Source organism: Peromyscus maniculatus, chromosome 1 (genome assembly GCF_049852395.1).
Source record: "Peromyscus maniculatus bairdii isolate BWxNUB_F1_BW_parent chromosome 1, HU_Pman_BW_mat_3.1, whole genome shotgun sequence".
NCBI lineage: Eukaryota > Metazoa > Chordata > Mammalia > Rodentia > Cricetidae > Peromyscus > Peromyscus maniculatus.
Genome location: NC_134852.1, coordinates 152,020,208 through 152,021,040, shown reverse-complemented (window position 1 = coordinate 152,021,040; position 833 = coordinate 152,020,208). Strand labels below are relative to the sequence as shown.

The window sequence follows — 833 nt, the reverse complement described above, 5'->3', positions numbered from 1 at the left end:
GCTACGTGGCCATGGAAAACTCGATCATGGCAAAGTGTGAGCACCTGAGCCTCTACCCACACGTTCCCAACAGCCCACTTGAGGTTAACTCAAGCTGAAGACAAGCCAAGAAACCAGCAAAGGAGGTGAGCATCCGTCAGACTCCAAGGATGAGTTGGGACACAGGCATATGGACACCACATGTATTTTCTTTTTCTTTGTTTTATATTTACAATTGTATTGATTACCATTGGGTAGGAGGGCAAGCAAGCCACAGCATTTATATGGAGGTGAGACGACATCTTCTGGGCGTCTGTACTCTCCTTCCACCATGCATTCCAGGATTCAGACTCAGGTGGTCAAGCCTGCAGAGCGCTTTTACCCGCTGAGCCATTTTGCTGCCCCTGGACGTTACATTTATTTTTCCCCCTTGGTGCTGAGACCTGAACCCATGGCTTCACACATTCTAGACAAGCATGGTACCACTTAGATATGCTCCCAGCCCTAGCATTTCATTTCTTTTTCTTTTTTTGAAAAAAATATGGAACGCTTCACGAATTTGCGTGTCATCCTTGCGCAGGGGCCATGCTAATCTTCTCTGTATCGTGCTGCCGAAGCGAGCACTTTTTTTTTTTTAAGATTTATTTATTATGTATACACTGTTCTTTTGGCCTGAAGAGGGCACCAGATCTCATTATGGATGGCTGTGAGCCAGCATGTGGTTGCTGGTAATTGAACTCAGAACCTCTGGAAGAGCAGCCAGTGCTCTTAACCTATGAGCCAACTCTCCAGCCCCAGCATTTCCTTTCTAAGGCCAGTCTCAGCCTTGCTCAATCTGACACTGAGCAGGAGAG

General features: G+C 46.8%; 1 pseudogene; it reads right to left on the bottom strand.

Annotated features, from left to right (window-relative positions):
- Positions 1-514: 514 nt before the first annotated feature.
- LOC121826252 (U6 spliceosomal RNA) lies at positions 515-589 on the bottom strand (annotated as a pseudogene).
- Positions 590-833: the final 244 nt, after the last annotated feature.